Source organism: Typopeltis vanoorti, chromosome 12 (assembly GCF_054136105.1).
Source record: "Typopeltis vanoorti isolate ZY-2024b chromosome 12, IOZ_Tvanoo_1.0, whole genome shotgun sequence".
Taxonomy (NCBI): domain Eukaryota; kingdom Metazoa; phylum Arthropoda; class Arachnida; order Uropygi; family Thelyphonidae; genus Typopeltis; species Typopeltis vanoorti.
In genome coordinates this window covers 34,058,482-34,073,520 of record NC_143560.1, presented here as the reverse complement: position 1 = coordinate 34,073,520, position 15,039 = coordinate 34,058,482, and the positions used below count along the sequence as shown (strand labels likewise).

The 15,039-nt window shown below is 33.6% G+C and overlaps 1 protein-coding gene across 1 annotated transcript in view; it reads right to left on the bottom strand.

The window, feature by feature from the left end:
* The window catches only part of LOC150100680 (phospholipid-transporting ATPase VD), a 292,342-nt gene extending 290,083 nt beyond the window's left edge, over positions 1-2,259 (bottom strand). Inside the window, exon 1 of the mRNA XM_090401109.1 lies at positions 2,175-2,259. The gene's annotated coding sequence lies outside the window, so the exon portion shown is untranslated. The remainder of the gene's footprint in view (positions 1-2,174) is intronic.
* Between the last annotated feature and the right edge of the window lie 12,780 nt (positions 2,260-15,039).

Below are 15,039 nucleotides of genomic sequence, written 5' to 3'. Positions count from 1 at the left end.
TAGTTCACAAGAGTAGATAGTTTAGCACAGAAACAGCAAACAATACAAACAGTTCTGAAAGTAGTACTGTATTAGATTTTTTTTTGTTGGAACAAAGTTAGAGAATAATACTTCAAACAAAATTTAAACTGGAATTCTCAATGAGGTTAAGAAAATTTTCATTGATGAAACAAAATAATTAGTATTACTACCTAGTCTATTGTAAACTCATTCCTATTACTTATCATCACCATGGAAAAAATCCTACTCCTTGCACTCTTTTAATCAATGCCTTTATGCAGTTTCAGGGATTTTTTTTTCCCCATTTTCTTCTAGTCTCAAGAAAATAACTCTACTCAAACTATCTAATAAGTTTTTTTTACTAGGTTATAGATCTTCACCCTCTTCCCATCCCATTTACGAAACTCTGTATATTATACTCCTTCAATCGTCCTCCATTCATATTCCAGAGCACTTATTAGTAGTAGTCCAAGTACTTGGCTCTTGTGGTATTCTGATATCACCTTTCTTTAAGATTGATCCTTTATTCTGTTACAAAATGTAACCAGATTACTAAAACAAGACATCCCATTAATAAATTCATACCAGCCTAGAAGCAAAAATGTAGTGATTAAAATTGAGATCTCACAAAAAGATAGGAGTTCAATTTTGAAAATGTTAGTAAAAAGTATCCTTTCAGAAATAAAGTAATATATATTTTATATGCATCTTTAAAATAAATTCTCTCAAAATACATTATTCTCATCATATTATTAATATATTCACAATATTTATCTCATTTGTTGATGGATTTCTTGGATCCATAGATGCCCATTCTAAATATCTTGCTTTGCTTTCATGTTATTCTCCACTTTGATGACAATGCATTCATACAACACTGTGCAATTGGGGGGGGGGCTTTTTTTTACTCTCTCACTTGCAATCTTTCATGTAAGTTTAAAAAATATTTTTTCACTCTCTATTCTCCTCCAGAAAAAACCATACATCTGCTTCTCTGATGAAAGATTAGTAATAGCATAAAATCTAATTCATGGAAACAACAATTATGCTACAGTGATATCAGAATACTTAAGAGCAAAATGTCCCTGATGGTCTCATGAAAGTAAATTATTTGCTTTAAAATCTTGTTTGATTTAATTGAATTTGAGAATCCTGATTGATGCAATGTAGACTAACTCTTTTCTCTGTTTTCCAGCTTCTCGTGGTTCTCAAAAATGCCTAATGACCTAAAATAAACATAGGATTGTTATTACTGTTGTACAATTTCTTGAAGTCAAAGACAAACTGAGAGAGAAGTTATCAAATGCAACATCACTACACCAACTATGAAAGGTCTACTCTGCTTGCAACTTATTTGTTGTAATGATTTTTAAAATTCATTCACATTTTTTTATCTTGGCCACAACGCGAAGTGGGACGAATACGCATCTCATGTACAGCAGAATCGGTACCTAATGCTTTGTACTGTTCTACTTGAATGTCTTATTTTTATAACCTATTTGGGTACAAAGATGATACCGCCTTAATTAATGAAAATAACAGCATTCAAGGGAGGGAAATAGCTAGTTGTGTACAAAAGGAACTATAGCCGATATAACGATTTGGAAACTGCTACAGTTTGCCTTAGGATATTAAAAGGGCATTAACCTTCATTCTCAACAGTTTGAAATCACAAAAGTTGAATTTTGCGTTTAAATTAGGTAATAGTTGTAATAAAAACATCATACTTCTAATACTATCACTACTTTCAAACTAAATAACACTGCTATCACAATAAACTGGTGAAAGACTTCAATACTTTACGACTACAATGCTCCAAGTACCTTTGAGTAAGTATTATAGGTAGCTTCACACTTAATTTTCCTTGTGTGTATATCTTGAAACATTTTGGTTGCATTTTTTTTTTTTTAACTAACTGACCAAGCTGCTACTCAATCATTTTAAATCATTGCGAATTAAAATTGATCCAGTAACAACTGATTGAAATGTCTCGTATACTTGAAAGTTTTATCTGTACCAATTGTGCACATAAAAAAAAAAAAGTTTTTTTCTTGATTTTTAAAACTGAAGCGTCCCAATTTAACAATCAAGAACACCAAAAACCATATAATAAAACGTTTTACCACAACATTACAGAAATGCAACTGTCAAAAACTCAACATACGTATACCTACCTCTAGTACAATGACTTGACTTGAATCCGAATGGATTCACAGAAGAAGCATAAACACTAACTAGTTCACGCCGATTACAATTGGCGAAACTTCCGTTGGCTTCTGAAACCTCAGGTAACAAACAACATTGATAAAGCTGAGGAGAAACCAATGTGACAGACTGTCTCAACTTCCATTTTCACTTTTAAGCCGCACCTTGCACTTTTTTTGAACGCACATTCACGTAGAGCTTGTCAGTAGCCTTTTCCGCCGTAAATAACTGATATTTACACATAGACCGAAAAAAGAAGGTAAATCTCTTCTCATTACACCCATGAGAACACATACTACTCATTGAAGCACTTTTATAAATCACTTTCGCATGAAAGAAGCCCGTAAAACAGTAATCCGTAACACAAACTACACATCTAACAAATCTTTACAGGACTAACAGCGACCAAAGTCTACAACATGCCTCCTGTCACTATTCGGCCATACGCACGCATAGAGCAGCAGCACCTGACCGTGAAATCCACTTCCTGAAATTGCCGGAAATAGACTCTTATTGGTCGTTTTCTTGAGGATTTGTGATGCTGTGTCCAATAACCTGCTAGACTACAAACACATGATGTAATCAAAGTCCTTAGTATATGCAGTATTTGTGTTCACAGCATAAACGTGGAAATGATTGTCATTGTAAAGTTAAACGGCAAATATAAGTTTAATGTATTTAGTGATACGCATTTGTGGTAAACCAAGACTATCTTTTTATTTTTAAAATTATAAGATTTTAAATTTACAGAGTTGCTGAATTTACACATGGAATAAAAAACAATGTGAACGTTAGGATGAAAAGATTTCGTTTTTATCTTTTCATACATTCATTATGTGCAATAATGTGGCGTTCCGTCTTGTACATATGTATGGAAAAAAGAAACCAAGTGGAATTGCATCATTTTTAGAGCCATGGTAACTGCACATACACTTGTTTTTTTTTTTTCATTAATTAGTACATTTTTAGGGCATTGTTTTAAAATTAAAATTAATAAGTTAGAAGCGTTTTTGTTTTGTTTTTGAGTAGTTCCAAAATTATATGTGCTTCATTTAAATTTTTGTTAAATTTTTCAAAATATTTATTACGCTTAATTTACGATTGTGTTTATCTTTAGGTCCACATTTTTGAACAATGAAAGGTCACAAACAAACTCTCTTTTTTTTTAAAACATTCCTTATTAAAGTACAATCTACATATCGGAATAACATTAATATACAAAGAATTTAGATAAGTTATTCAGATATGTAGGTTTTTTCCCAGCGTTTAGTTGTTTATTTTTTTCATGTATTAATATGCGTATTATAAGGAGACAAGGATTTGATTAGAAAATATTTCTAATATTATTTTGAATTCGTCTATCGTAAGGTGACTGTATTTCCTTGAGAGTACTGGTATGTGATTTTATTCGTACGGTAGCCAACAATTGTTGGCTACCGTACGAATCGGAGACTACGGTACGTACCGTACCGTAGTCTCCCAACAGCTACTAGCTGTTGGGAGACCTTGGAGTTCGACCAAGCTCTCGTCCTATTTTGAAAGCTGGATAAATTGCTTGAGGCCAAATGGTCCGTTCTGTTGGATACATGTCGTGTCGACAATTCATTTTCCGTCCGTGAACTTTATTCCTGAAGATAATTTAAGCACTCCATCATAGGCTACTGCTGATACGGAAAGTTAGGGTGAATGAAGTAAACAAAACAATAACTTCAACAGCAAAAAAAAAACGAACGATTTCTACCACCAATAAAAATAATCTTCGATGAATGTGCCGAACAATGCCGATACAAGAGGGCTGATACTCCAAGTCATATTACGAGCTAAATGGTCAATGGTCACTATTTGTGACCATTGATTAGAGCATCCCATATCACATGTTTGCTAAAAAACGAGGGGGGGGAGGAAATTCCTCAGAATAGTACTATGAGAAGTCAAGATGGTTCTACTTAATTTACATTACAGAAGTGATTTTGTACTCCCAATTAGAACGCCCTCGGGAACAAAGAAAATAAAAGTCCATGCAGCTTGTTCGAGTTGAAATTTATAAGCAACAACCAAACTTCATAATCTTTAAACAGTTTGATTTAGTTATTAAGACGGAAATCTTAAAGCGCAGATCGGCAACGAACTTAGTTTCATCGCTCTGTCAATGTTTTGGTAATGTACGGCTATGTTTCAAGGTACAATTGCGTTTTCATGAATTGCGGAGATAAGCGCCCATCTGTGTCCTGCAAAAAAAGAAAGGAAAAAAAAAAAACGAAGTGAGCAAACTACAGATGAATGTATCGCACTAATTACAAGTTTTTTCCGTATCTGGAAACAGCCAAATCTACTAAGAACCCTCAACAAAAGATCCATTGTTTGGGGCTGTGATGACACACAACACCAAAATCTACCGAGGTGCTCCAAGAATCAATACAGGCGAGCCGGTTAAAGCTGGAGGTATTAGTTAGGTATTGAAAACATTGCAACCCGCCTTGAAATGCTCAAACCCAAGAACACCACTTTCAGCAGCCTATTTAGGGAAAATGCTGGCTGCATTCAGCAAGACCATCCAACACATCACTCCACTACTACTATTTTAGGGAATACCCAGATAATTTTATCCGCTCTTGAAGGCTAACTACAACAGAAAGCCAAATTCATTACGGATCGTCAGTTTCAATGACAATGGTTCGGAAAATAAATTACTTGAACTTGAATGAAACCCATATCTGTCCTGTTAATATACTGATACTTTGGAGCTACATCATTTATATTAATGAGAGACCAGCTGTCAGAGGTGGGTGCACTGCCATCTTTATTAGAAGTAATGCAGCATGCAATGAAATTGTTCCCTCTGGAACTAACAACTTTGAGGTTAGTGGAATTGAAATTCATACAGCAAACGTGGGCAGTCATAAGGTTTACTCCATGTATACCCCCCCCCCCCCCTAATAAACGATTAATTAATCTGGATGAGATGTTAGATACAAGTCAGACAGCAGTAGTCGCACATGATCTGAATGCTAAAACCGCATGAAACAACAGATTCATGCGAAATTCTCGATGCATTCGCTGCCAACAGGAATATATCTGGGGCAGCAGTACGCTTCAGCGGTACTGCTGCCCCAGATTTGATTACCAACTGTATGCAATAGATGGCCTCAGTTTGTATCACAGCGGCATCATATTCTAGCTGGACAAGAGCACAACACCACTCCCTGAACTACTCATCGATTAATGCGATTCTACTGCTCTTTTGAAACTGTTGGCCCAGTTCCAATCCTGAACTCAACAAAAAAATAAAAATAAAATAAAAAATAACAACTCAGTACGAAACTAGAAAGCAGATATTAACTGCTCTGCTATCTGTTACCCCTACTGCACACCACGTGCCCTTCCTGACCATCTCCCAGAAGAAATTACACATCTCATCAGTAAAAAAAAAATAAATAAAATAGAGTAAATGCTGCTACCATAGGAATATGGTTTCGTCGAGCAGCAGGAGCTCAATAGGGTCACGGACTAAATGTAGTAGGCATTTAAAGACTTTTGAAACCACCAATAGGAGCTGAGGCCCAGTCTTCATAAATGGATTATTCCCTGTGGAGAATGATGACGGCTCTTTATATTGACCGTAGAGGAGATCTCTTCTGCCAATTCATTAAAGATCATGTCATTTGCACTCCAAGCTATTGGAGTGCTAATGACACCTACCATGATCTCACTTTCATCCATAAGGTACACAACCGCCTGCATAGAAAAATTAAAAATGCAAACATTCATGAAAACATCAGGCCAGTCTCACCTGCTGAAGTTCACGAATTATCGAAATTGAAAAGCAATAGCAATAAGGCAGAGGGTACAGGTAATATCTCAAGTAGTCTACTTAAATAACAATAAGAATTATTATATTTAAAGCCTGGTAGAGCAGTACGATTTCTGCAGAACTATCGCCTAATCATTCTACTCTCATGCATAGGCAAGATCTCTGAATAGACGAACATTCCACAAAGATTATTCTACAATAAATATATATTACTGCATATATTGGTTGAGGTTAACTGATGATAATTCTTAAAGTTCAAAGCCAAATTCCCATCATTAATTCTCATTAAATCATAGCTGAAGAACCGCAAATAAATTCAGAGTTAAAATTAATGGAATTGTCAAAATCAGACCTACACGCACTTCTTAACACATTTTGAACAGCTAAATCATCTATTTCTGAAACTGGCGAACATGATATTCTACACTAGCGCTATTCCCAAACAACTAAAAACCGCTATAGTTACACATATTTACAAACAGGGGAAACGAAATGACATTCAGAACTTAGACCTATAACTAATTTGCCTGTCATCTCTAAACTTCTTGAAAATATAATACACAAAAGACTGCAAAATTACTTTCAAATATATAACATCATCCCACAAAAGTACTACTGTTTCCAGAAAACGAAAAGCACATATTGGACGATATCACAAACAGGTTAATAAAGCATTTGATAAACCAAGTTTGCTATTTTCACATTTTTCGATCTTACCAAAGCTTCTGACACACTTGGTTATGAAATACTGCTGACCAAACTATACTTATTCCTAATAAGAGGGACCCTGCATACCTGATTCGGGAATTATCTCACAGACAGAAGACCAGCAACAAAAGTAGACACTTATCACAGCCTTGGAATCCAAATACAGCACGGAATCTCTCAATGAGCAATATTATCACTCACACTGTACAACATATACATAAATGACATTTACATTAACTTGGCCATGCAGAGTCAAATATATCAATATGCAGATGACACAGCATTACTAAGAATCCACACAGACATTACAACTGCTCTCTCCAAAGCATACCATGACCTAAACAAAATAACTGCCTACTTCTACTACAATTCATTTATAGTAAACAATACTGAAACGCAAATGCTAATCATAAAGAACCCAAGAATCATGCACCCTATACCACTGACAATATACAGTCACACATACCATTGCATCATCTACAGCAGCTGCCACCATTCCAAAATTAAATCTGTGACACACGCAAATACCTTAGTCAACACATAGACAGCCACCTGAAATGGACCATATATACAGAATACCATCATAACCAACTAAGCACTATCGCAGCAAAATTCTTCCAAGCAAAAGACATGATGCCAACCAAAGTAAAAAAAAAAAACACTCATATATCAAGGACTTTCTGAGACAATACTAAGGTATGGTAAAACTGCCTATGAAAGCAAACAGTCACTTTTCAGATTTAGAAAAACTTCACCAAAGAATCGTTTCCATAGTGGCCCAATGTACACAACAATAACCGAACCCCTGATGGCAAAACATAAAATTCTCAGCATAAAGAACCTACCACAGTACGTATTATTACTGACATTTCAATAATGCTTACCGTAAAAATAGATGTGCATATCGCAATAACACGAATAACCTTCTGCACAACTAAGCGTCAAAATGCTACCTCATGGCGTTCCATAATTGTATGTAACGTCGTGAGGTAGCATCTCACACCCACACTACTCTACAACTTATCATATAATCGAAAACCTCTAAACAGTTAGAGAACATTAAAACACGAACGCCTTTGGATATTGTATCAACACAGTACTACAAAAGATTACAATCATGCCACATAAAATATCGTAACTACAGCAATAATCGCTACCAAAAAAAAAAAAAAAAGTCATCTTAATCCCATTTCAGAAAAGCTAACTCTAGCATCGAAATCAATGGGACTGCTCTGACTTATCGTTTTTTTACTGCTAATATTAGCACTCAATTCACCTCATAAATATATAATTTCCTTTCCTTTATTTACTTCAAAATAAATAAATTATTAATATTAAAGGTACACTATCCATTGTCTGGAACTCTTGATTCCAGTGTCTTGCTGGATTAGCCATTTTGCTGGAACAACCGAGGTCACCTAATCATAATAATTCATCAGTACAACTATGACCAACTATCTCCCATATCTCTAAAACACCATGCATTGCTAGAAAGTTCAATATTAAATGTGACTTAAGTGATTAAATGAAATGTATTATTATTAAAGGTAGTGTAAGTGGATCCCACTTTGTTTCTGCTCTTAAATCACCATCCACTGTAAACTGTTCCTTGCCCAGAAGTCATAATTAGGGTTAAATATAAGCAAAACAATCAAAGAATCACTCAAAATCAAGAAATTACCGTCTAGTGCAGAGAGCACGCTTACACGCAAAGCGCCATCGGTGGCGGCCTAGCGAACTAGTCAGGTTATCGAGGGAATTTCAAGTGCCTATAGTTTTGTCAATACTAAAGAAGTTCCGACCATCTGATGTCGAAAAATCGTTGGTATACGTGAAATACGACTATTATTACTGTTGCTAGTAGATTTATCCAAATAATGAATGTGCTTTGTGATGTTATGCTTTTATTAATCAAAAAATATAATATGTTCATCGTATGTAAATACAATAAATATCATAAATGTATGATAACATCTTTTCAAACATTAAAAGTTAAGTTTAATTTTAATATAATTATACAAATATTAATTGTATAATTTCCAATAGAAATCTTAAAATGCATTTACATCAAAACAAATGTTATTGCACGTCATATTATGCTGTCCTGCTACTCATGTTTGATATGCCTTTAGTGCACTTTTTTATGTATGCATTTGTTATCATCATCATCATCATGCTTTTCAAGGATTTAGGCTTAGTGTGGCCTGGTCCGGCCTTAGAAGTCATCGTTTAAGAGGACGTCCTGGTTTTCTTTTTCCTAATGGCTATGGCTTGTACTTTAAGATTTGTTTTCGTAATCGTTGTGTTTTCATTCCTTCAACGTGTTCCATCCATTTATGTTTATATATTTTTTATATAGTTAATAACAGCTGTTATTAATATTTATCTAAATGAAATAATAATTTCATTTAGATATAACATTTCAGCTGTTATTAATCTTAGTTTGTCTTTTTGTTTTATTGTCCAGATTTCGCTTCCATACATTAAGACTGGTAGGGCTAATGTATTGTATACGTTTAGTCTGGTTTGTTTTTGAACTAGGTTTGGTTTAAATATAGAGTTATTACACCTGCTATTTTTAAATATTTTGCACTTTTTACGTTTTTATCTTTTTTCATTTTCATATGTGATCATACATCCTAAGTAGTTAAATGAATTCACCTGTTCTGAGATCTTGTTATCTACTACTATTTTAGTTCATGCTGGATCTTGTCATTTAAAGGCCATCATTTTTGATTTTTCTATTCATATTTCCATTCCATAATCTTTGGCTATTTCATTAAATTTAAAATATCTTTCTGTAAGTTATCTTCAGAATTTGTAATTTTTATTTGGTCACCGGAAAAAAGGAGAGTCTTTAAGTTCACGGTAGGAGAAAGTTTAATACCTTGATGAAAATTTTTATTCCATTTTATTATTATTTCATTAGATAAATATTAAAAAGAGTTGCTGAAAAGGGGCATCCTTGTCGGACTCCTTGGTTTATCTCTCTCTCATACATGATAGTTCATAATTTAATCTTATTTGTATTTGATTAGTTTTATATATACTTATGATAGCTTTTAGAATATTCTTTGGTATTTATCTTTCTTTTAATATGTTAAATAAAATACTTCTTTTAACTTTATCAAATGCTTTTTCAAAGTCAATAAATGTAACGTGTGTTCTGTTTTGTGTTGTATGCTCTTCTTTTCTCTATTATTAATTTTAGGCAAAAGGCCGGGTCTACACATAATTATCCTTTTCTAAATCCATTTTGTACTTCTAAAATAAAGTTTTAGACTATTTTATTAATTTGTTATTTAAAATTCTGCTATATTTTGTAACAGGAATTTAGAATGCTTATACCTCTATAATTTTTAGGGTCATCTCTACTACCTTTTTTTTCTACTACACTTTTTATGTGCACATTTGTAAATAATATTATTGTCATTTTTATACTTAATTTTATGCTGTTATGTTAAGGCGTGTGTAACTCACTGGAAAAAAGTGTCCAGTGCCGAAAGACGATGCTCCAGAAGAGACTGGAAAATCAGAAAAAAAATCAAGAAAATATTAAATAAATAAATAAAAACAGAATAATAAAAAAATGTTTCGAAACAGAATATGGAAAAGGAATTGAAAAAAATTAGAAAATTAGAGGAAATCATTAAAAAGAAAATAAAGAAAGTATAAATACACTGGAAACAATATGGACATAAAATTGAAATGAATTGAATTGTAAAAAATAAAGAAACAAAGGACGTACCTGCAGCTATTGCTAACTTTAAATCGTAAAGAAGAACAACGTATACATTACCAGTAATTGCAAGTGAATTTTGTAATGCAAAATAGAGAAGGATAAAAATAAAAGTCACTCCAAATATCACAACAGCAAGAAATTAAAATGTACTGAAAAATTGCATACAGAGAATAACATAAAGAACTCACAACATGAAACTTATGAACCTAAATTGTGATTGACTAAATCATAAGGATACCAAAACTTACTGGTAAATCAAATATTTAAATCTTTTCCCGATATCATAATGCTAAAAGAAACAGAAAGCTGCTCTACAGAATCTAAGTAATAGTGGTGGATTAATAATAAGTAATCCGGACATTCAGTTATTTTCTCATAAAGTACCCATAAGCCATAGAAGTTGAACCTAAATAAAAGAAAAGAAAAAGGAACCATTTGGGAATAAATAAAATATCAAGTATTCCAAAAAAAAAAAAAAAAACTGTGGACAGAGAATAAAGAATAAATTCATTACTATTTCACATGTGCGAAAATAATCAATCCCGAAATGACCAGAGATCAGCCTTTGCAATGAATCTATTTAGTAATAGTAAATTTGCTGCCTTTTATTCTTCAAATCAGTGTCAACAAGACAACTTTATAATAACGAGCCAAGAGGCTATTTTTCCGGCGACATAAATTAAGTTTAAGGGAGATAGTAAATCCCATATTATTCTACAGCCGGGTACGAAACTCGGATAGAAATCCATCGATGGATTTCGATCCGAGTTTCGTACCCGGCTGTAGAATAATACGTAATTTACTATCTCCCTCAAAGACAACTTTATGTTCTTTCACTTTACTAACAATATAGAAGATTTTTTTTTTTCCGCGAATTTTCAAATGTTTGTCTCATTTAAAATATTGTGTCAAATATTTATATTTTTTAAGTAACATTTATTGAAATAAATATGACAGTTTGCTTTCTTGCCTTGCAAAATACCGTTATATGGATCGTAACAGTTCAATTTTAGGAACACGTTTTTTTTTTTTTTTTTTTTTTTTAACAACATATAATGTTTAACTGCATTACTCGGCGTTTCCGATTGTGAGTCTTTTTAATATAAAAAAAAATATATCCAATAGTATTTTATCAGGGACTCTTCGCCTTTGTCTTTTGATTAAAAGTGCAACAGATTTTTTTTTATTTTTTTAGGATCCACATTACTATAATATCCAGTGTAACCGCTGTAGATATGCTGAAAATATAACATGAAGGATATCTTAAGAGGACGAATTTTGGAGAAAATGACATAAATTTTGAATTACGAAATAATTCAAAATTTATGTCATTTTCAAGATTTTCTATTGCATCCACCTCCCTTCTCCTCTCCTGGAACTTAATTACATAACTGCTTTAAATTTCTACTGGTTTGAAAGCTTTCAGACAGTATTCAAAATCTGTTACTTCAGTTTACCGTTTTGACAAAAAAAATAAAAATAATAAATAAAATAAAATAAATAAATAAAATAAAACAATAATATTCTTGGGCCGTCGAAGCTTCTAATTCTGTACTATTTTTTTGCCATCTGAAATCAGTTGTTCAGCGTTTTTTGTAGATGATTATAGACCTATTCCTTTCTGCTCGAGTAACAGTCCGTAAGCTAACGAAAATTACTGAGAAACGAACACGTCCAGTAGACGAATTAAAATGTCCCTAACAATAGCCGAATACACACACAAATTTATTTTATTTTATTATTATATTTTTCACCTTTCTGATTGCTTTACAGATGTTCAAAACATTTTATTCTGATATTGCTTTTATAGGATGAAACTGTTTTTTAAACATTAATTTCCCCAATATTACATAATTTAATGATTTATACTTATCAGGAATTAATATAAATGAAAAAATATGCCAGGTAATCTAGTTAAGTTTTCTTTTTAGCGTGAAGGATTATCGCACCTTCTAATGGACATGACGGTCAAACTACACTTCTTTTTTATGTTCTTCCAGCAGGTGGACAGAATATTATCCAGGTTTTCTGGACCTGTATATACGTCCAGCAAAGAAATGGTATGCTTATATACATGAATTTTATGGAATACAGAGTTCCTGTTAGTTTTATATTCTAAGGAAAGAACAATGTATTTCAAATGGAAGCGGGAGGACTCACAAATTTTTCAGCAGCCTCTAGTTTTTATATTATGAATTTAACATTTAAAAATAAGTATTCTATTTTGCAACTATAACTACGCTGTTTATTTATTGTTCTTTGTGAGGAGTAACGTTTTAAAATGTGGCCCCATAGAGAGTGAGGCCCCCAGCTTGCGCTTCATGCGCCTAATGGTAAATGCGGCCCTGTAAATCAATTAAGAAAACAATTTCTGCAAGTGAACTTTAAGAACTGATAATGCGAAATTAATCAACACTGTACTAAAATGATTAACAATTTATACTATTAATAATAGTAAAACAAATGGAATAAGTGTAGAAAGCTGAACGTAATGAAGAATATAATTATTGCTATTTAACTTCTACTTCTTATATAATTAGAAATAAATAAAAAAATCAACTGACGCCTTTTATTCCTGTATAGGGAATTTACTAGCTGTTATAATAAGTTAGTGGATTTTAAGTTAAAACTTAACTAATGTCAGCTTATAATTTGGCTAATTTTATTTATAATTGAGAACTTGCCATTTAAAAATCAACCATTTATCCCCTAAAGATTACGTGAGTCCATTTCAGTCCTATCTAACTTTTGTAAATAGAGGATAGGTCATTCCCATTCTTAGCCAATCATAGATAGCTGGATCCAAAATATCAATAATTTTAAACAGCATCCGGTGAAGAGAGTAAGACACAATTGCCGGCACCTTTTGATCCCTGACCCTAACATGATGTAGAGCCTCAGTAGCTCAGTCAGTATAGACAAAGTCCTTTGATAGGAAAGACCTGGGTTCGATTCCCGCCAGTGACGTGAGGAACCTTTATTATTATTATTATTAGGAGATACCTCCAGGGAGTCAGAGACTCATCGAGGGAGGGCACATACCACACATACATACCAGCTATCATACTTATTCTTGAATTCATTCACACTGCTTGCACTGACAACATCCAAAGCTAGTCCATGCCAATCACGCACCACCCTCTGAGAGAAAAATCTAGTCCTCACCCACTTCTTAGCAGCCTTGATTTCTCAGCTTCCAAGGAAGCTCTCTCGTCCTTTCCCCACCCTCCATAAATTGAAAAATTCCATCAATTGAAATCTTGTATGAGCCTTTCAGAAGTTTGTAAGTCTCGATCATATCACCTTTCTTTCTCATGTTGCTAGTGTCTATAGACTACAAATACTCAATCTGTTTTCATACGCAGTATTCCACAATCCTGATAATTTTTAACATTCTCCTTTGTACTCTCTCCAATATATCAGAATCACTACGGAGACCAGACCTGCGCACAATAATCCAAGTGAGGTCTTATCAAGGCCTGATAAAGAGGCAAAATAACATCCTTATATTTACATGTGAAAGTTTGTTTCAGCATTGCAATTATCTTTTGAGTTGTACGAGTATTTGCAATCTTTGCCACATGGCCCCTTAACTTTAGCTTTCTATCTATTAACACTCCAAGATCCCTAGCCTCATCCGGTTCTTCTAGCCTAATCCCACCAATATAATACGGCATTGGATATCTAATCACGCCGAAGTGAATGACTTTACATTTATTGACATTGAATTGATATCCATTTACCCATGACCACAGTTCCAGTCTATTGAAATCATTCTGCAATAGTACCGCATATCAGCAGCATTCCTGATTACCCTGCCTATCTTTGCATCATCAGCAAATAACTGTATGTCGCTTGTCAAATCCTTCCCAATATCATTAATGTACAGACTGATTAACAGTGGATCGGCCACTGATCCTTGTATGGCACCATTGGTTACCTTAACTCTTGCAGACTCACATCTACTGTATATCTGTCAATCAGCCATCCTCTTCCATGCTAATATTCTATAACCTAGACCCATTTTCTCCAATTTCTGTAACAGTCTTCCATGCTGTATTCTGTCAAAAGCCTTAGCAAAATCGAAACGTATCATGATGTATCCTTCCCCTTGTCTAGTTCAATCATAACATTGTTATAAAATATGAGCAAGTTACTAAAATATGACCTTCCTTTAGTAAATCCATGTTGTTCATTGCAAATTAAAATTCACTGTCAACCCATTTCTAAATGCGAAGCCTAACCAATTTTTCCAAAATCTTCACTACCACTCCTGAGATACTAATCGGTCGATAGTTAGACACACCGGTTTTTGCACCACTCTTGTGCAATGGAATTACCATACATTCCTTCCATTCCTGCGAATCTTCCCTCTTCTGAGACTCATAGTAAACAGCCTGGTCAAAGGAATGGGCAGTTCAGCTGAACACTCTTTTAGCACACGTGCTGATATCCCATCAGTCCCTATTGCTGAATTCTTATTCAATTTGTACGACAGCTCTAAACCTCACACACTTGCGTTTCTTGATTTAGTGAAGAGGTAACAGTGAGCTCAATCTTGCGTTCACCAGAT